We start from the raw sequence: 22,561 nt of genomic DNA, 5'->3' as shown, positions 1-22,561 counted from the left end.
AATATATGAAATATGTTCGATATTCTTGAGCAGGAGGCTATTGATTCAGGCCCCTTTCTCCTCTTTGCAGTGACATCTTCCAGGCATGCGGTTGACATGGAAACAACAAGAACAAGCGCGAATCCGCAGTAGCTGCGACCGCACACGCGCATGCATTCATGCACACTCCCTCTTCTTTGGTTCATGACTAACCTTTCCAAAAAATCTTGTGCAAATCTGTGAACCCATTCGGGAGTTATGCGCCTTTTTGTGATAGACCACAATGTTTTTACATGTGTACTTGTTTGCGGTGGTCTCTAAAGAATTGAAGTGGCCCCAGCACTGACAAGAAAATCATGTCCTAAATGTCTGTCTTTTATGAGTACATGGGGCATTGGAGTATACACGAGTGGGATTTCAGGGATCTTAGGAGAATGATTAGTTTCAGTGACATTGGTGGCACTCATATTTTGTGTCAACCTCTGTCAAGCTAAGTGCTGGAACAGGAGCTCAACAGTCCTGTGATTAAGTAAACATGCTGCCATTTTAAATAATTAATTCCAATGTGAAATGACCATTGTAGTGTACGTCTGAAGGGAAACTAGCTTGTCTATTTCTTGCTGTTTTATGAGCTCATGAATAGGAAGTATTCAGATTTTTCCCTCCTCCTTTGTCTTATGTACTGAAAAGCAATGGGGCTGATAATCAATGCTTTTCTTGAGTTGTAGAACTAGCAGAAAATATGTCACAAATCTGGTTTCAGTAGAATAAGCAGAATATGTTGAGTACCTAGTCTGAGTAGAATAGCATATCTGTTACCTAGCAAGAGTAGAATAAATAGAATGTAACCTGTGGTATGAATTCCTTGCAAGTAGAATAACCTGATTATATTAATACCATGCAGAAGTATAACCAATATATACCATATGCCAATGTCTGAGGATACTGTGTATGATGTTTCAGGTTAATCACATCATTTTAGGCCCACTCTTCTTTTGTGGTTTTATTTATTGAGCTCAATGAGAACATCCATTATCTAGGGGCGACATAGCTCAGGAGGTAAGACCGATTGTCTGGCAGTCGGAGGGTTGCCGGTTCAAACCCCGCCCTGGGCATGTTGAAGTGTCCTTGAGCAAGACACCTAACCCCTAACTCCTAACTGCTCTGGCGAATGAGAGGCATCAATTGTAAAGCGCTTTGGATAAAAGCGCTATATAACTGCAGTCCATTTACCATTTACCATCTATACCTGCTTATCCTGGACAGCGTTGCCGGGGGTGCCGAAGCCTATCCCTGCATGCACTGGGTGAGAGGCCGGAATTGGAGGCAGTGAATTATTTAGATTCATCTTGAACTTACACCTTGTTTAGATTGGACTGGCTGCCAATGTATTGCAGAGTCCAGTGAGAACAGTAATTTATTAAAAGTGGCTATATCATCTCACGTAGTGTAATGCTGCCACCTTGAGGCAGCATTGCAGATGACCATGTGGTTTAAATGTACTGTGACATACATTTTCATTTTGAAATGCAGATTCCATCTTGGGCTCATTTGTGTTTAACCCTTTTATGTGATTAGAATGTTAACTGAATGTTCTAGTACTGATGTGGCTATCACTATTGTTAATTAAAAGCAATGGAGTTGTAGAACAATGACTTTGAATTTTGAAAAAAAAAAAAAACCCTCTTCAGAGGGTTAAGTAGTATCCATATTGCTCCAATGCAATCATGAATAATGCAATCCTGTGACCCAAGGAGACAAGTGGTTCAATCTGGCTGCTGGTGTTGCTTAACCAATATTGCATTATATTACATGTTACTTCATCCTTAATTTGAAGCGACAAGTTTACATTGCAATATTTTGTTTTATTACACATGAGGTTTTCTTTATTTGTTTACAAATGTAGGCTACATTTCTTAAATAAAAAAGACAATTGTCTCTGATGGACAGGTACTGCTGGAAAAACAACAATGAAATATATGCAGTGACATTTAGGAGATGAAGAAACAGAAAAAGGTACATGTAAATCAATGTGAACCTTTTCCCCCAATGTTCCTATTGGCAGAGAACTGAATTCATTTCCCAAAAGAAATTTGTCCGAGACAGTTCGGCAGGACACCCAATGTATTTTATTCCCTTCATATTACATATCAATTCACTCCATAATAAATTTCACACTGTACAGCTGGGCCCTCTTTTAGCATGGATACATCCGGAGTAAGCTGTTGAATGTACTGTTCTTCCTTTTCGCACACTATTAATCCAGCTACTTGTATTTACTAGTTTGTTCTGTGCTTTCAATATGGCATGAATCTGAATACAAATACCTAAATCCGCAATCTATATAAAATCTAAGCCTGTTATTTTGGTACAACATTCAATAATGTAGATGGTATCAACTTGTCTGTAGTGAAAATTGAAGAAAGGGGACTTGAGGTGTTTAACATGAAGATTAACCTCAGATGTAATTCAAACGGTGGCCGTTAGTCACATTGCCCATTTTTTGTTGTTTAACCATTTGGAGGTATATTTTTTTGTGCTGTATGTTTAAGTCTTTGCTACAAAGAGAACAAAATTGGAATACTGCTTGCAGCAGTTGCCAATTGTAGTTATGGCAACAGGTATATTTACTGTAGACCTGCTAAATAACTGGTTAACTGTGTTACATCTTTGTTTCAGTGGTTTTCTTAAATACAAGAAACAAGTGGGTTTGGATACTTCACATACCTTACAGTAACAGGCCTTGTGGCTGAGACTGGTGACAATGTGCTGTAGAGGGTAGGTGGAGGCATGATGAACATGAGAGAAATCAGCGTTTCTGTTACTGACCGGCTTTAGTTTTCAAGGATGAAAAATGCTAATAAAGCACTACTATAGCTGCTTAATGCTACGTTTGTTCAGTATTGCGCGCTGGCTACCACCAGACACATTTGCTTTCAGTCAGTTTAAAATCTGGAGAGTCTTTACATTGTTAAAAACCTCAAAATGAGCTCATGGAGTGACACTGGCGTGCTCCTCGAAATCATCTGAGGTTAATACGCTTCTTCATTTGGCAGCCATTTATGGGCTCATTCAGGATTCATGCAGTATTTTGATTGACACTGTTTAATTACTGTAGCTTTAATTACATTCTGAGAATATAGCCTTTTCCTCACAGTACATTCTGTCAAAAGAACAGAAGGGCATCTACACACAGTTTTCCTGTTAGACTAATGTAGTTAGCTGGTGTGTTACTTTAGACACAAAACCCATTTTTGTGTGTTATCTATGCCATTATCTGCATCCAGCTATAATTGTATCTAATATATAGTGCATATATGATGTCTAAAATAATACATTTTACTTTTAGATTTCATTTGTGGTTACATTAAAAGGTTCATTTTAAGAAAACAAGTTATAATGTGCTTTTGGAACAGTCATTCAAAACCGACTCTTATGAGTCAGTAATCAATACTGCAAATATTTTCCTTTTATAATCCATCATTGATACACAGTTATATGTTTATAATTAATGACTGACATACACTATATATGTTACTTGTTGAAAGTTGCATATTGCACTGTTGTGCACTCATACAGGAGGCCTATCCTTTAGGCCTATCCTTTCTGGTTTAAATCATTTTAAATCTAGAATGTTCTGAAGCCCTGTTTGTTTGGACCCTTCCGTTTCTGTAAAACAACACTAAATCTGCTCAGTGGTGTAGTGCTCGGGGAAGGTGTTGCCACTGAAGTGAGGAAATTGCTTTCCAAGTCAGCCTTTCCATATGTAGCTGCCTAATCAGAAATTCTTGCAAGGAGAATTTTATGTAATATTTGAAACAAATTGTCTTTTTAATTTATTTGATAATTAATGAGTGAATGGAAAAAATATTAGTTTTTAATATAAATGGTGACACAGTTATAATATGAATCAAAATCAGGGCTTTCAAACCACTGTAAAGAAATGTCCTGTGAAAACGGTGAAAAGACTGCCAACAAAGTGTGAGGGTGGGGAAGTGTTAATGACCACACGCAACTACAGTGAATTTAAAAGGGGGTTTCTTTAAGTTAACCACCGAAGTGGAAACCACTAGATCTCAGTAAGAGACTTAAGGAGGGGATAACGAAAAGAAAAGACTCGACTCCTAAGGGAGAATATCCCAACACAAAGTAAATGTCTCAGCAGGAGAATGGAACTAATGTGTAAGGAGTGAGTAGAATTGAATAAAGACTGCATTGCAGTCTGGAGAAAAGCAAAAGAAAAGGTGCCTCTTAACGAGGAAGGCAAAAAGGTGTATTAAGGAAAATAAGGAATAAAGCTAAGTGACTAGTGGGACCAAAGTCTTACTACTAGTCAAAACAAAAAGCTATATTCAAAATCCTATACCTTTTTCCTTACCACACTTTTCTCTAAGAGAGCTTTTCACTGTTACCGGCTTTCGTGTAATGTGAGTAAACACTAAAGCGAAGAACAGATCTCATATGAGCGTATATAAGCTCTCTCAATCAGGTGCAAACAATCGGTCATAACCAAAAGCAATCACGGAGTGCCCTCAGGTGGTCCTGAAGATTACCACACTCAGTTCCCTGAATAAGCACTCAGTTTCCTCTACAGGGATACTGAGTAGCCGATTAGCACGAAAAGGTGTCGATTAGCACAAACCACGACGCCGAGTAGCAAACGAAATATGGAACCATGACACAAAGTCAATGTTGCAAACCATGAGAAACCATTTTATGAAGGGAAAACCCTGTAGAAATCTTGTTAATTTATGGGATGGCTGTTAAATAATAGGTTATTGCCATTATTCTACATTACTTTCACAGTGAAAGCAGTGTTTGTAAAGTCAACTCTTAAGAGTCATTAGAGAGCTGAAATTATAGCCTGTGCATTAATCAGACCAACAAACTGTCATTTCACTAGCAGACATATAAGTACTTTGTAAATTTCAGTAGCCAGTTTGTTTTTAGTTTTTTAAGGAAATTGTTATGTTAACTGTCAAGAATTGTGGTGAGAGCAATCCAAGAGATCAAACTTGTGGACTCTACAGATGCTTCCAAAGGATGTAGCCAATGCCCTGACACTCACAGCTATCCAATTATAAATAATTAGCGTAATATGGTGTGTGGAATCTGAAACAGCTGACGGTCATTTGTGCCAATACTTATGCTCATTGAACTTGGCTAATTGAATGCCATTATTGTAATATTGTTCAATTTCTGTTTAAAAAACCACATGAAATAAATGCAGACACGTGAATTTAGCCTCCTAGCCGTTGTTTGGTTTGAAATACTAATTTCAGTAGTGGAGGAAAAACAATCATTTTGGCATGACTGTCCCAATACTTTTGCATTTAACTGTATGCAGCCCCATATTCTCTGCACAAGGGATCTTTTGTGATTTAATGGTTAAGGCACAGACGCATATATTCTGTTCACAGTCGGGAGATCGTTTATAGGTGTCCTGGGTTTTGACATCGTCCCACTCCGCAACTGAGTGGGCGGCTAAAACACTGCCATTTTACATTGCGGGGAAGGATCGTCCATCAAGCTGCATTCTGCCACTTCAGCGCCTTGCCTCGGCTAATGAAAAACAAGACCAGGTTAAAACCTAGTATAAGGCTGGACCTAACACACGTGATCCGGCCGACCAATGGTGTAACTTCATAACTCGGCCGACCAATGGTGTAACTTCATCACTCAGTCAGTCAGTCATTCACAGACATTCGCGCTTGTAGGGCTGGCCCCGCTGTTGCGGTCCAGCCAAAAAAATGTCAGAGAACATTCTTTTGTTTCTTCTCACTTCTCCGCCAAACGGGATGATGTAGTGTGCTTACGCCGCATGCAACGGCAAGACGCGCTTGACAGTTCCGCCATTGCGACATTCCATTTGTTTTTAGATCATCCCTGCTGAAGCTTGAGTGTGGAGTGTCGAGGTGCAGAGGGGTTACTACAGGGGACAAGACGATATATGAATGCTCGTGCTGAAAGCCAATTGATCTCAAGCATTAAAAAAAAAATTACTAATAAATTATTTTGCCGCACGGTCTTGGTGATAATTCAGGCCGAGATGAAATCCATTCATAATACGTTATTTTGCTTGACAAGGAGGAGAGGCTTTTAATGGGACATTATTTTTTTTTATCTTCGATCGTCCATTGTTTGGGAATGGATAGTCAGTTATTTCTGACTGCTGACTCAGCGAGGGCAGTTTGAATTGTCGTAATGCATAGCAAGTGATATAAAAAAATAGAACCACGGTGCAGAACTGTGGGCAAGGCATTGCTTGTGAGAGGCTGTTACGATGTGTGTTGACCAAAAAAGTATGAAATTACAGCACAGCTAGAGTGTAGCCATTGTTCTGACTACTCGAAGTGGTGTTGGTTATACTTAATGCTTAAGAGGCTATTGAAAAATAATTTTGAGTCATAGGAATGTGTTTTAAATTTAAATTTTAAGGACAAATGCATTGCGGTCAGGTTGAAATAGGTTTTCAGACATTGGAGTGGTTTCATCTAAACAATGATTCTAAGTGGGGAGCATTTAAGAGCACCAGAGTTATAGACTAACCAGACCTCCATAAGCTCATTGTATATTTGCAACATGTATTGCAATCTGAAGTGAAAGAAAAATTTGAAGGAAAAAGATGCAATGAAACATTTGAAATGCCAATGAAACATACTGTATACAATTTGACAAACAGTCCTCAATGCAGTATATAGTCCACACCGAGTTTGTAAGGATTACACATTGTCGATAAGCTTACCAGCATTATTTTAAGCAGGGTTTATGACTCCGTTACACGTTAATCTCTATATGGTGTGTTAGCAAACACCGCTTTTCATTCCCTGGAGGTATAAACAGGTTAATTTGGAGTGCTATCTAGCTGTTGTTTTGAAGAGGCTCCATTGTCCCTTCGTACACTCAGACAAATTAATGAGACGTGCTACATGGGTACGAACGTGTTGTTGTTAAAGCGACAGACCCTACCGTATTCAAAGAGCATCCTGCCACAGTTGAACACACCTGGTTTGCACAGAGCCATCTCGATCGTGAGGACAAAAACAACTTGTTAGACAATACCTCATTGTTACGTAAGTCCTCAACACATACATGTGCGTCAGCTTTACAATTGGATTAAGAAGCTTCACACTTGTGATGTGAAACAAATCACTGAATTTTAAACAAACGGAAGTACACACACACACACACACAGGTTTGATAGCGTTGCTCGTAAAAGTGCGCATCTGTGACATTTTCTCCAGTTGACCTCATGGATCAAGATATGTTTGCCCAGTACGTGTTTTCCCTGGGTCAGTTAATTTTAACATGGTGTTACCTTAAACAGTTATACTGATGACACCCAATTGTGTATCTCTGTCTTACCTGGTGAAAACTGTGCTGTCAGCTCTTTATAAAGGTGCCTCACGGGCTTTGGATATCTAAAACTTTTCATTAATTGAGGTTTTGGTCATTGGTTACAAAATGCACAAGGACAGTTAACTCTGTAAAATGGGTCTCTGGTTTCTAGTAGTAAATCTCAAGTCATAAATGTGGGTGTTCTTCTAGATTCTGAATTGAACTTTCAAGCTCATGTTAATAATGTGAACAAAGTGCACTTTCATTTAATAAATATTTCTAATGTAAGGTTTACATTTTTCTCACAGAGGCAGATGCTGCATTCTTTTGTTGCAAGCAGGCGACATTATTGCAATGCACTGCTCTGCGGAATTCCCAAGCACACTATCGATCGGCTGCAAGAGCAGCCAGAATGCTGACAAAAACAAAAGCGAGCGCCCACATTTCCCCTATCCTCTCAGCCGTGCGCCGGTTGCCTGTTAGTTCTAGAATTGATTTTAAGATACTTTTACTGGTTTATAAAGCACAGTGTGATCTGACATCCGCATGCATTACTGACATGAAATGCTGACATAATTAAATTTTATTTATTTTTTATGTGTTAACAATGAATAATTTACAAATACTAGCACCCACAAGTTTTCTCCCAAGGGGCATGTCCATCTAATGCGCCCACAACCCAATTTATATTTACTTATGTTAATCACAATAGATACTCTCCTCCTCGGGTCTAATGCTAATTATCTTCTGTGCCACACACTGTAGCCCTGCCGTTCCCTAAATGATGAAGCTATTTATAGAGAGCCGATGTATTAAATCCCCAAAGGACTCACAGGGGAAGCACACGGCAGATTCTCGTAAAGGTTCTGCATGACGGCCATTGTTTTTGTTTGCGTTGCTGGATAGTCCTTATCTTTGTAGAATGAATTGACATTAAAATGGAAAGGCCAACTCTCTTCTGTGAATACGGGATGTCTCATTGTCCTCCCTATTTGAAGATAAGATCATTTTGAGTGTTTTGTTTTTGAACATAAATTAAATGAATAGTTCTTCACTGCATCGTGTCTTACAATAGAGGCTCCTGCTTAAACGTACAGATTCCACAGGTAGCTCTTCAGCAGAAGGGGGCATCATTAACCCCGTAATGTGTGGAGCTGCCTTGTGCTGTCAGTGAATTCTAGTTCCAATCGAACAAAGAGCTGTTCTCTCCATAGGAATAGGTTATGATTGGGTCAAATTTATAACACACGGTAGCTCCACCCATGTTGTGGTTCATGAAGTCAGGGAAACCATTTTCGCTTGCCTGAGCCCACATAAAAAAGGAATTCATACTGCGAACAAAGGGGGGGGAAAATCAATTTTCCTAAATCCACAATAGGAGCTACCCATGTTAAGAGATTTTAAGAAATCATAGGGATCTCTTCAGCTTCTCCACACCAGAGCATACATCCACAGCCTTGTAATCTTCAAGGCTCTGCTGTAATTGTGTTGGGCTTTCGGATAATGCTAAACGGATGTGGGGATCAGCTGATTCACAGGACGAGGAAATGCTTGTGGAAGGCGCTGTCCTGTTTTGCTGTTTGATTGAGTGAAGCTCAGAGAGCCGTCTGTCTCCTGCCTGTCGTTTCGGCAGGCACCGTCCCCGGCTTTTGCCGGATCGATCCAGAGTTGCTTTATTGCTGCTTCGCCCATTTTATTACTCAGGAGCACCCTGCAATAAATTTGCATCGTTCTATCACTCATCATTGCGCTTTACATGAGAAATTTTGCAGGATTACAAAGGGACGGGTGTGCATCCCGACAGGCTGGATAATCCTTCACGCTGTATTTGCCACCCTCAGCAACGCCACGCCATTATAAACTTCTTATAAACTGAACTGTGGCACTTTACACTCTCCCTCAGGGTAAACCTGCTTCGAGCTTGAAGTGGCTGTCCCTCTGTATCTGATTCTAACTCACACGCACAGTCACACACATTCATATTCATACTCACATTCATACTCACACTGGTGCACTCACACTCACTCTAACATTTACTTTCACATAGACACACTCACACTTATTCACAGTCAAACTCACACCCTCACTCTCACATTGACATTCCCATGGAAGATTACTCATGTGGAACAATATTGGCCAATATTTTGTGTTCATTAAAAAGTCTGAACGCTCTTAAGTAGCTCAGTCTGAGCGTCCATCACAAGTCTGGGTCCTATAGTCACAGGTTAGCCTCGGCCTTGTTTTCAGCTGACTGTGAATGGAAGTCTGCTGCAGTGGTACATGACTGAAGTAAAGTGGGCTTAAATTCCCTCAGTTACTGCTCCATTAGTTCCTGATATTGATTGTACTGAATAAAAATAGTTTCAAAATAAGAGACAAGATAATTCCTTCAACACAGCAGATGGATTCTAGTATTCTGTAAAAACTGTGTTAATTTAATATAAATGTAAATTAACATATTGTTTTATAGGCTAAACTATTTTTCTGCATAAGAGGTTATTTGCTTCCATACATATTTAATAGATTAATCTTACAGCAGCAGAAAGTGTAGGTTCCAAAATTTGTGATACAGTGGAGTGATATTTTTCTTCTGGAAAGCATTCATTTGTCTTATCTACTTCACAAAATATTTCAGTGACCGTGAAAACAGTGAAGTAACACAATAGACGGATTAAACAGAATCACCTCCATCTGTAGGAACTCAGAATTTCCCACATAAGACTTGTCGAGATCGTATTCTGAGGAGCATTAACACACAAAAACAAAAAGTATCACTGGTCAACTTTGTTATTTAAAATTCAGAATCTATACAACATCTGTGCTCTGACTGTCATGGCCTTTAGTTGCGTGTTTTCTTTTTGCTTATCACTAGGGGGCACTGTTGACGATCTTTTGTCCCTTACTGGGCTCCCATTAACTATTTATTTATTTATTTTTCTGAAGCACCGCTAACTTGATTACCCTGTTGCTGAGGATCCCACATCAGTGTTAAATCTGACATTTTGACATTATCCATTCTCGCACTGTCATTCCTTATGCAATTAAAAGTGTGTGTTTACCTTGGCAGCGATTGACTTTCTTGAAACTTGTCATTATGATAACCTCATTTTTTGATAATGAGCAATACCTTGTTGGTGAGTCAGAACGATAAAGAGCAAACATGCAGTCAAGCAGCCGAATGGAGCACATTACCATGATTTGCACAAAAACCAAGGTTCTCATGGAGCCAGAAGGTGCACGTGCTCACTCCTCCTCCTGATTAGTTTACTCGATTAGCATAGAGAGCCCCAGCCCTGATTGTACACCTCGGTCAATAATCAGCTCTCTTTGTTCAATACATCGTGCTATTTTGCGATATGAGATCAACTTGCAAACATTTCCTACCTTCAGCAAAGCCTTGTTTCCACTGGCACTTCCCATCTCTGCATAACAGCAGCTCTTAAGAGTACCTCACATTTTCCTCAATAAATCAATGAAATATATAAACCTTAAAGTGCAGACTGGGGATTTATTACTGAATACCAATGTGCTCTTTGGAATATGGAGGTTCAATATGTCGTAAATAAAAATATGAACACAAAAAAATATAACGAAATATATGGACCATAGTCCGTCCATCTATTATCTATACCAGCTTATCCTGGGCAGGGTCAGAGGGGGTGCTGGAGCCTATCCCAGCAGGCATTGAATGCACACAGAGGCAGGAATACACCCTGGACAGGCTGCCAATCAATCGCAGGGCACACACACCATTCACTCACCCACTCATACCTATGGGCAATTTAGAGTCTCCAATTAGCAGACAGGGGGAGAACATGCAAACTCCACACAGGCCCAGGCCAGAATCGAACCCGGGACCTTCTTGCTGTGAGGCAACAGTGGTACTCACTGCTCCTCCATGCCACCCATGGACCCTAATGAAAACATAACATGAGGTACATAAATGGCCAGTACACAGCATAACTTGTATGGTAGTTTACAATGGACCAGATCAAAAAAAGGTGCTTTTTTTCATCAAACTCAGATTTGGCTCAAATAAGCCAAAACTTTTAGCTGAACTTTGTGCAGAAGCAGTCAAGAGCTTAATGGCAAAGAGGATTAGAGGTGTCATCTTCTGGATGGTATTCATAACATTAGCAAGTTATTTACAACTTCTAGATTCCTACCATGTTTGCAAGCTTTTTTTACTTGTACCCCCTTGATCTTCGACGTGCTCACCATCACTTGAAGAAAGCTAGGTTAAACATTCCTCCTGGAGCAACGAGGCCACAAATTATCCTCACAGCACTATAATAATATTGTAATGGGATACATATTGATCCGTTTCCTTGACATCATTTTTATGCAGCCAAGAACACAGCCCTTGGAAAGCAGAAGTGCACCTACCCTGTTTCATTAACAAGGTAACCCTTGATTGGTCAGACCAGTATAAGCAGACCATATACCTATGATGGGGATCAGTTTGATTGGCCACTTCTCCATCCTTTTGTTCTATTTCAAGCCTGCAAGTCAACATGCTCATTAGTTTTTATTTTGCATTGAAGTTCTTAGTGTCAAAATTAACTGTCATATTGTTCTTGTTCTTAATAATAATAATAATAATAATAACAACAACAACAACAACAATAATAATAATACAAATAAGAATATTGCTATATGGCAAGCTTTGTCAGCAAACAAGCATTACATTAATTCGGCTTTAGTTTAGTTTAAAGGATATTTTTCCCATGAATTGTTGGCTCATAATATTAAAGAAAATCTATTGTTAGTGAAAACTCATTCTCTCCATCCTTGACACTTTTTATTATTGAAATGAATAAAAGGCAAAATTCTCCGTCACTTCCCAAAATGGCATCTGTGCTGTAAAAATTGTTTAGTTTTTGTGAATCCCTCTGTCAAACAAACAGAACGTTTATTTTGATGCCAAATTGTCAGACTGTTTACATCTTATGCCAGACATAACACCCCTGGCCACCAAACAAACAAACAAAAAAAAGAAAGTAATTGCAATAAAACAAAACAGTAAAAAACATTGTTCCCTTGCTTGCACATCTGACTCATTGCACTGACACAATTCCTCCAAACATAACCACCCACACGTGAGCAGGTGTGATAACTGCCTCCATGCTTTTATTTTCTTCTCTATTTAGAACCACTAGCTGTGCCTCAGAAGTTTCTGCTGTGCCTCCCGCATCCTCTCTCCTTGTGAGGGCAGTTCCAAAAGCCAAGAATCAAGAATAGATACTGAAAGCTCTCTTATACCTGCAGTAAGGGAGTACTTGAACACATGTGACTAATCAGAAACACCTTTGAAGCCATTTCTTCCAAACATTATGGTGCCCTGAAATGGGGGAGGGGAGGGGGCCTTTGTTAATTTTTACGTGGTAAAACCAACATGTATAAAATACCTGTACCTTTTAATGACATTTGATTGTTTGATTACAAGTCTAAAATGGTGGAGTACAGAGCCAAATCAAGATGTCTTTGTAAAACAAATATGTCTTTGTCCCAAACAATATGGAGCTCACTGTGTATCCATCCATCCATCCATTTTACAGGGGGACTGGAGCCTATCCCAGCATGCAGTGGGCAAGAGGCAGGAATACACCCTGGACAGGTCGTCAATCCATCACAGGACCCACACACCATTCACTCACACTCACTTGCAGTTTAGAGTCTCCAATTAGCCTATGGCATGTCTTTGGACTATGGGAGGAACCTGGAGGAAACCTACAGGGACACAGGGAGTCTCCACACCAGAAAGGCCCTCAGTTGCCTGCTTGCTGTGAGGCGACAGTGCTACTCACTGCAATATAAATATATTGTTTTTAAAATGGCGTATTGTATTTGATTATAACGCGATTACATAAAAATCTTTCTTTGTACCTTGCTCTTTTCATTCATTATCAGAACACAAATGAACATGGCAGAGATACAAACAAAACAAAAGCACTGCACGTATACTTTCAACATCATACTGAAAAAAACAGACGAGACAAAAAAGGAGGTGTGACAACTGCATATACTTCCCTGAGAGAGACAGAAAACGCGGTGTTCCTTTGTTGCGGCTTGTGTGCCTCAGCATACGAATGGCCACTGGTATAACTGTCCATGTGATCGCTGCGACAGACACAGTCCCTCTCTGTGGTCTGCTCTCTGAACATCCTGTACCCTGTGTGCTCCAGCCGCAAGTTAAAAAAAACAAGGACCTGCTCGTCTCACTAAGCCTTTTCTGCAGGGCTGTCCTCCTTGGCCGAGTAAACCCCATACACTCAATACTAAGTTACATTATTGTGTTCTAGATAATATTTAATAAACAGTTATAATTCTGCTTTGTACGTATAAGCAGTACGATGCAACTGTCCGTATGGTGTGGCTGGAGTTGTGCCTGTCTGAACTGTTTGCTGCTTTTACTAGAAGACCAACAAGTGCGGTTCATGCAGGTGCTTTTTAACAAAAAAAATATATTTACTACTAGCACAGGTAAACACGCTGTCAGTCTGAGGTAAGCAGCAATTGGAAGCCAGTGATGGGAGATGCACATATTTTTGAAGATGAGCCTAGCATGAAGTTTCTATATACAGTCAAGTATTTGGACAGTGACCCAATTTTCATCATTTTGGCTCCCCACAGTAAAAGCAACCATGATCTATCCCTGTTTGTCAGCCGGCCAATTGATTAGAATCAAATTATTGTCATTTTTGCAAATCTTTTGAAGCTATGAAAGTTAGCATACCACTTGCGCTATATATTTGGAAGCCTGTACAGTATCTGTCTGTTTACATGTTTCCATGTGGCAGTAATAATAATGGTAATTGATGATGATTATTATTATTTATTGCTTTTATATTGCTATTTCAACCACTTCAAAGTGCTTTAATCTTCATCTCAACCACCTGTAATGCACAGTAAATGTTTGAGTGCCATTTACCATCAGAATGTTCCCCACTTCTCAGTTTAGGTGGAGGGAAAGGAATTGTTACACCAGTTAAACTGGAGGGGGATGGAGTTATTAGGCAGGCAAGTTTAGAAAGTCTGACATTGATTCATTCACACATGATTTGCTGTGCTTCAAATTGTCACACTAGCGTTAGGCTCACCATGGGATCTTGAAGGACCTCCGTCGATCTGGACCTTCTCATCCAAAAGAGTACTGTGGTAGCAAATACCTTGCTAGACACACATCATGCTAAGGATGGGGACTGTTTCATAATGCTAGTCTGGGAGAGTTGAGAAGACAGCCTCAGGTGCTTTCTGTTACCCTCTCAATGTAATTAGTCTCAGGGGATCAGGATTAATATGATTGGAGCTACAAGAAAAATATACAGGACTGTGCTGGAGTGCTGCCTAACAAGCTCTTTAGAGGGGAAGCACAAGTATTCTAGACAATAAGACAGAAACAAAGCAACTGCACCCAGTTTCCTTTGCATTGCCACACAATAGCTACTTTCGCACAATACATTAAAGGGAATGTTGGTGGATATAGGCCTGGCTTCTCCTCAATGATGGCTCACATCACAGGCTTTCTGGCACACTGAAGCAGAGTAATGGCACTTAATGTGTGGAGTCAGCACATAGGCCATGCACATCAGGCAGCTGCAGCATCAGGCCTTCATTGTAAAAAGCTCAGGGCCAGAGTGGTCAGTCTTGGTGTGGAAACATGCCTTTATTGAGTTTGTCTTCTGAAATGTTACTGTTGTTATTTTGAATCATGTTAATATTATTAGTGTAATTTTGCCATCGACCTCTGCCACGCCCCTGTTGGAGACAGAATGGAAGACCTGACTGAAGAGTCTGCTGCATAAAGCAAGGGTGTTTCTCAATATCAAGAACATCAAGTTTGGACTAGAGTTCTTTTGAAGAACATTCTTACCAAGTTTCCTTGCGAGGCCGCACGGACAAAGAGCACTGCTCTATGCATTTGCTTGCTGCTCCTGCTAGCAGGATATAAAATTGCTTACTTGCTGTACCAGTTAACATCTAGCTAGTGTTTTCTGTAGCATACAACTCCGCTTGCCTCAAGTTGATGCACGCCATTAGAACAGAGGCTAGTACTGGCTACCAAGAGGTTCCTGGCTATGAGTTTGGTGAGCCTCCTCTGTCTGACAGTAGATTAAACTGTTTTAGTTATACATTAGGTGTATGTTTAAAATGTAGCTATTGTAACATATTTTTGGCCTCATTTTCATTCTTAAAAAGGACATTTATTGGTGAAAATAACTAAAAGAGAACTAAAAACTTAGTTGTGAGCTTGTTTCGTCCTGTCTGCCGTCACACATTGAGTTATGGGATATTAAGTCCGTTTTCGTTGAGCAAGTATGCAACGAATGCATCCTTAATATTTAGGGGGAAGACCACTTCTGGAATCTTTAACTGTTCTCGCTTCTTTGCATTTGTGCATTTATAATAAAACGTTGGCCGTTAAATAGTACGTCACTTGAGTTTGCAAGAACGCAAGAACAGGTATTGAGAAACACCCCATTTGTTTGATATACTTCACGCGCTGAAGTGAAAAACCAGAGTTATTGCCTTCACTCTGCATGCATCAACCCACCCACACACACACACACAGTCTCTCTCTCACACACACACACACACACACACACACACACAGACCGGTCTTGCATCTCAATAAACCATAGAAGCCAGGTTACTTATGGCTGCAATTACCCTCAGGGATCGGTTAAATCTGGGTTGGCTGGCGCATGAATAAAATAATATTTTCAGAGCCATCAGAGTCGTTGGAGTAGATTAGAGAAATATGCAGGTCTCATTCACTCAGTGTGCAAAAAGCGTGATGTACAGAACACAAGGCATCCTGCCTTTATTAATGGACATTACCCCGGGGCCACGGCTATTATTTTTTATGGGACTGTCCCAGATGTGAGATGCTGTGATGGGAGGCTGCATTCGGTTGTTGTGGCACTGTGATTACCCGTCACATTCCAATAACTCGAAGCCATCAGTCTATGCAAGCGAAGATACCCTGTAAATTAGCGGAATGTTGTTTGAATGAAGCTGTGCGGAATGCCGTCCCTTTGATTCAGATCAATCTCGAAGCTTCTTGGCTTTGTGACAAGTGTCAGACCGAAATTCTCAGGCAGAGAAGAGCCCTCAGCTGCCCTCCCACGGGCACGGGGCAAAATCGTAACTCTGTCTCTGGGACACCCTGTCATCTCCTCTCTGGCTTAACATTGGCTGGATGTGTAAAACCCTCTCCAAATGTTTTTTTTTTCCCAGCAGGCTGGAAATGTTTTGAGGTCAGGTCAGCCAAGGACGGCTGTTCCACTGTTTTCATGAGTTTTAGTTCAGCTGCCCTGTGCCTTTTGTCATTTGCTTTTAAAAAAAACATTTTATTGATTTTTTAAAATTCTGTATTAAGGTTGTAATATAAGCAGAATGACCCCGCTGTAGACAAAGGCTGGTGTTACTCATGTATGTGCATAGCATATGTGCATCTACTAATATCGGAATTAATAAGCTAATTGTTTCATGAGTGGCGATGGTGTAAGATGTGATTTGTGGACTCTGTGAATCAGACAGACAAGCATGCGCTTTCTCATATCAGCTGCCATGTTATCACAGGACATTTTGCAGGTTGAACATTTTGTGCAGCTTAACATGTAGAATTGCAGGTGCCTCGTTGACCAGTGGGGGTCGCTGGTGTCATCCTGTCCGATTGAAACCCTCCCAACCCTCGGCGATGCTACAGCTAGTTGTGCGGCGCCCTGTAGGGCTGTTGGACACAGTTGGCACTAGCATGGTCCAAATTCAATGCCACACAGTGGGTTCCAACCATGCTTAGGGACAGTGCCTTAACAGGATGAGCCACCCATTAACCTCTTAGTAAACAGCTTTTTAATACAAGCTTTAATTTTTTTCTCACAAATGCAGTTATGAAAGTTCACTTTGTCAGTTGATGAGCTCCCCAAACTGGGAAAAAATGAAGTTAATAAATAAATGTGTTTTATCCATCATCCATCCATCATCCTTTAAGTAAGGGGAACAATTTTCGGCAGCTTGCCAATCTGGAATCTGCCCTGACAGTAGACGAGCCAGAAGCGTTTATCGCTCTCTGAAGTATGAGCTTCCTTTCAGTCATTGCTTCCTGTACCGGTCCCAGTTTGCACCTCTTGTAAAATGTGCTGATAGTTCCTCTCTGAACACACACTAGGGACCTCCCCGGGCTCTGTGCACTTCCACTTTCTGTTTCCTCAACCCACGGCCAGAGGACGGACAACAACAGTGCCGTTACAGAGAGCCAAGCCGCTCGATGTCCGCCATCTCCAACCATGGAGATGCCCCAGCGCAAGCTGGTGGGCAGATCGCTTGATAGAGCATAGTTGGGTCACTAGGCGACGCCTTTCCTAAGTGTAGTCCTCGGTGGCTGGAGTAGCTCAGATTTTAGGACTTGTATTTTTGATGTTCGTTATCTCCAGTTGCCATTATGTTCGTTTCTCTTCAAACAATGAGGCTTGAACAAACTCCTGACAATGCTGGCATGTCCCTGGTTTATAGTGGTATTTGTTTGTGTATTCATTATATACACTACACGGCCAAAAGTATGTGGACACTTGAACCTATCACACCCATATGTGGTTGTTTAACATCTTGTTCCAAAACCATGGGCATTAATATGGATTTGGTCCCCCCTTTGCTGCTATAACAGGCTCCACTCTTCTGGGAAGGCTTTCTACTAGATTTTGGAACATGGCTGCTGGGATTTGCTTCAATTCAGCCACAAAAGCAGTACATTACATTGCATTACAGGCATTTGGCAGACGCTCTTATCCAGAGCGACGTACAACAAAGTGTATAACCATAACCAGGAACAAGTATGACGAAAACCCTAGAGAGAAGTATCCGTCCAAGTGCAGGGAACAACCGCATAGTTCAAATTGGACCCTGAAGGTTAAACTGATTAACACTAACACAAACGAGAACAGCAACAACGCAGTCTATGGAAAAATACAAGCAGTAGTTAAGACAGGTGCATTAACTAAGTCACCTACGAAACAGCTACCTAGTTACAACCCTAAGCTTACGGTCATTTAAGAGATTACAGGGAAGTAGGGAGGGATGGGGAGAGGTGCAGCCTGAAGAGGTGAGTCTTCAGTTGTCGCTTGAAATGGGTCAGTGTCTCAGCTTTTCTGACCTCCACGGGGAGGTCATTCCACCATCGTGGGGCCAGAACAGACAGGAGACGTGACAGACAAGAACATTCTGTCTGCAGAAGACTTCACAAAAAGGCTACACAGCAAGATGCCACTATTTAACCAGAAAACAGGATGGCCAGGTTACAGTTTGCTTAAAAGTACCTAAAAGCCTGCAGAGCTTTGTAAAAAAAAAAAAAAAAAGGTCTTGTGGACAGATTCACTGAGATACCAAGATTCACTTGTACCAGAGTGATGGCAAGAGCGAAATATCCCAAGATCCAAAGCACCTCCCCCCCGTCATCTGTGAAACATGGTAGTTTGGACATTTATGGCTGCCACAGGTACTGACTCAATTGTCTTTGTGGATGATGTAACTGTTGATAACAGCAAGACTTCATCATACAGCAGGACAATGATCCCAACAATACTGCTAAAGCAACAAAAGAGTTTTCAAAGCCAAAAACTGAAAAATTCTTGACTGGCCAAGTCATTCACCCTATCTGACGACAATGTGTTTCATAACATAGAGAAAACTTCAGGCAACTAGCCCTCAAAACAAGCAGGAGCTAAAGATAGCTGCAGAACAGGCCTGGCAGAGGAGTACCAGAGAAGCTACTCAGCACCTGGTGACGTCTTGCTATTTTCACATTGACTCATATTGAGGTGCCTTTTTGCGTAACCAATGCAGTAAATGCCTCCCACCCCCTCAGCAGATTAATTTGTTTGAAATGAAAGTTCAGTTACTGGAAATAGAACATGTGGCTCATACACTTTTACAGATTTATAATTAATACTTAATTTAATGTCAATAACCAAAAGGCTTTCAGCGATTGAAAAGCTTTAGATGTTGGCACACAGGAAGAAATCAATCATTTATAGATAATAATGATGTATTGACTCTTCCTTGGGCATGCTGGGAATTTCTTTAGGGTTCCACAAAATGAGTGGCCTGAAAATGCTAAAATAAAAAAATGTAATTGAACTTTACTTCCTTTATTGATTAGTTACTTTCAGATAATTTTGTATCGTTTTATTTTAGAAAAATCTAAAAAATATTTTTAAAATAAATTAATCATAAAGTAAGAAAATAGAAAAATGCATACAATACAAAACAATAAACGAAATAAACAAATAAACCAAATAATATTTGACATAAAAATATACACTACATAGCCTAAAGTATGTGGACACCTGACATCTCATTCAAAATTATGGGCATTAATATGGAGTTTGTCCACCCTTTTCTGTGACAATAACCTCCATTCTTCTGTGAAGGCTTTATACTAGATGTTGGAGCATTGCTGCTGGGATTAGCTTCCATTCAGCCAGAAGAGCATTAGTGAGGTTTGGCACTGATGGGGTGATTAGGCCTGGCTCGCAGTTGGCTTTCTAATTGATCCCAAAGGTGTAGGATAGTCATGTTCTTCCACACTGTTCTCAACAAGTATTTCTGTATGGGCATTGCTGTGTGCCTGGGGGGGCGGGGGGTTATGCTGAGACAGGATAGGGCCTTCCTCAAACTGTTGGTGAAGCACAGAGTCATCTAGAATGTGATTTTATGCCGCAGGATGTCCAGATACTTTTGGTCATGTATATAAGGATAAGCAAAGGCTTTATAACATAATGAGACTGGTAATGAGCTTTAATGTGTGCTGAAAATTTATATTATTTAAACAAATCCAATAGCTCAAAATAAAAGATTGTTTTTAACAAGTAATATTTATCAAAACATATATCAAAATTATTCACACTCCTAACATCTGTGTTAATTGAATCCAACAAAAATAAATATGCGTTAACATGATGGTAGCCAAATAATGTGGCACACACGTAAAATCCACCACCAATGGAAGAAGCAAAGAGAGGAGACAAAGGGCCGTTGCCTTCACAAGTCAGGAGATGGTTACAAACAAATAAATTATGATTGTTGGGGAGGAAAATAAAAATAGTTTTGATTTGTCATTATGAAATTAGTGTACTTTCCATGTTTGGGAATTAAAATATAGCTTAGTACTTCTAGCTTGGTTTTTATAAAAATGATTAATTCAATAATTGTTTCTGTTTCTATCTAAATGGTAAAAAAGCTGAGAAAACCACTTCTGTGCACTTCATTGTAAGCTTGCGGGTGAGTGTGTTTTCATGAGTGCATTGTGGAGGACAGCCACTCCAGCGCACTGGCTCCCTCCTTCTTCAGCCATTTTCTGTTCCTCTGTAAGGAAATCAGGTACATTTGCTAAGATCCAATTCAGGCCATTTGTCTGTCAGGGTTATTGAAAGAAAGCTGCAGAGGACAGACCCTACCCACAGCTCATTTGTAGCAAGTGTATATCTGTGATGGACTGGATTTGTCTTTCATTGGCATTTCAACAGTAGAGACAATGGGCCTCATTGACAAAACATGCTCACGATCCGATTTTTAAAATATAAGGTCATATTAACCTTATATTCATTTTTTCATTTCAAATTCAATGTGGTGGAGTACAGAACCAAAACAACAAAAATTGTATCACTGTCAAAATACTTATGGACTGCACTGTATACAGTATATACTTATAGTATTATTTATTTTTCTGAAAACTATAAACCATAAAAAAACTAATAAAACTAGAAAACTAATAAACACATAAAAGGTACATAATGCCTAAACCAGGTAATCTACTGAACACGTGTTACTTACCAGTGTTCTTGTTGGATGTCTGCACCTTCATTATTGCGTATTAGTCTCTTGCACATGGTAATTCAGCAAACAATAATCCCATTAGACAGCTGCTTTTGATTTCCCGACACAGACTGCTGTTAGCTCTCGTGCTACTGTACAGGGGGCAAGGACCTGAGCCGCAGACTTTAACAAAGTCTCACAGTGGCCTGACTCTAATGTCACTTTAGTGTGCTTGCAATCATGCACAAGAAAGGGAGACACACCACATATAGTGCATATTATACTTACGGTAATGTTACAGCATAACGGGACAGCCCCTTTCTTTTCTTCTCATTTGACCTCGCCATAAGACCATGGGACGTTGTCATCTCAAATATGTCACGGCCTACTCTTCGCTGGGAACAATGTCAATGTGCTGCCATGTTACACGTGGTTAATGAACCGCTGTCGCGGTTTCAAACGTACTCTTTATTTTTATTGGACGTTAACGACGGAGCCCTTGCAGTAAGTTAGCACTTCAGCGAGCACAAAGGCCTTTGTTGCCATTGAAAGCTTGACCTTGGGCGTTATTAACAAGTAGCCCACTGTTCTGGGAAGCGTTCAATGAGACGTCTTCCAGTTTAATGACGGTCTCTGTTGTCTCTGAGGCAACTCACTCCAGGGGACTCTCTTTCCCAAGGCCCGAGATCATAATTGGTACAGCCGCCGACGATTGCATGCCGATGAACCCGTGCCACGAGCCCCGTTTTTACGGCACTTGAATTGCGCAATTAAATGAACGCTGCGCGTCCAATCATAAGCTACACGCTTAAGTGTTAAAGTCTATCTGGAAAACTGCCCGCGTCAAAGTCTTAATGTGCTGCTGTCCGCGGCGCAAGCCTGGCACGACAGGCGTTCATTTCGCCCGCTGTCATTGGTGTGTGAAACTGCTTTTTTGTCTCACGCAAAAGTACAGGCATAGATGAAATGAATACAGAGCTCTCTGCGTGCAGACATGTTAGTTATGAAGCTGTGCCTCACGGGTTGTTTATGAACTGTGCGTGAATCGATAATGGCGACTCTTAATAAAGCTCTGTGTCATATTTTGGAGCAGAGCCAATGCTCGTTTACTCCTTTCTGCTCCCGTTTCGCACAGCTGTTTACAAAGCAATGCTCAGCCACCAAGTGTTGTTATTTAAACAACACGTTAAAGGCCCAGACGCGGAACTACGCTGAAGGAGCCGCAAGAGATGACCCAGCCGAAGAGGGAAAGGGAAGAAACAGAGCTGTGGCATCTCCTTTCTTACAATCGGGGTTTCCAAAACAACACGGTAATCCATGTTACTTCATTTAATAGTAGGTGCACTTTTTTACAATTAGACTCCCCCCCCAACCCCTTCCCCCCACATATAAAATATGCATTGAATTTTCTAACTTTACATCTGATCAT

The sequence above is a fragment of the Anguilla rostrata genome, chromosome 13, assembly GCF_018555375.3.
Source record: "Anguilla rostrata isolate EN2019 chromosome 13, ASM1855537v3, whole genome shotgun sequence".
Lineage (NCBI taxonomy): Eukaryota > Metazoa > Chordata > Actinopteri > Anguilliformes > Anguillidae > Anguilla > Anguilla rostrata.
Note: the sequence above shows the minus strand (reverse complement) of the source record.